This window comes from Gavialis gangeticus, unplaced genomic scaffold (assembly GCF_001723915.1).
Source record: "Gavialis gangeticus isolate Ggan-Ray unplaced genomic scaffold, GavGan_comp1, whole genome shotgun sequence".
In the NCBI taxonomy this organism is placed as follows: Eukaryota; Metazoa; Chordata; order Crocodylia; family Gavialidae; genus Gavialis; species Gavialis gangeticus.
In genome coordinates, this window is record NW_017729033.1 from 68,515,654 (window position 1) to 68,515,854 (window position 201).

Below are 201 nucleotides of genomic sequence, written 5' to 3' on the forward strand. Positions count from 1 at the left end.
CCTCCCAGCATGCTCAAGGTCTCACTGACTTTCCTAACCAAGAACACACATTTGCCCCTTGGTTGGGGGGCAAATCTTAGACCTGGTTCTGCCATTTTTACCTCAGTCTGGCCTTTTTCTGCTCTATATCCTCGCTGTTCTCTTTTGAGAGGAGATTGCATAGTTGAGTAGATGCAAAAGAGCTCTGCCTCCTTCTTGAAC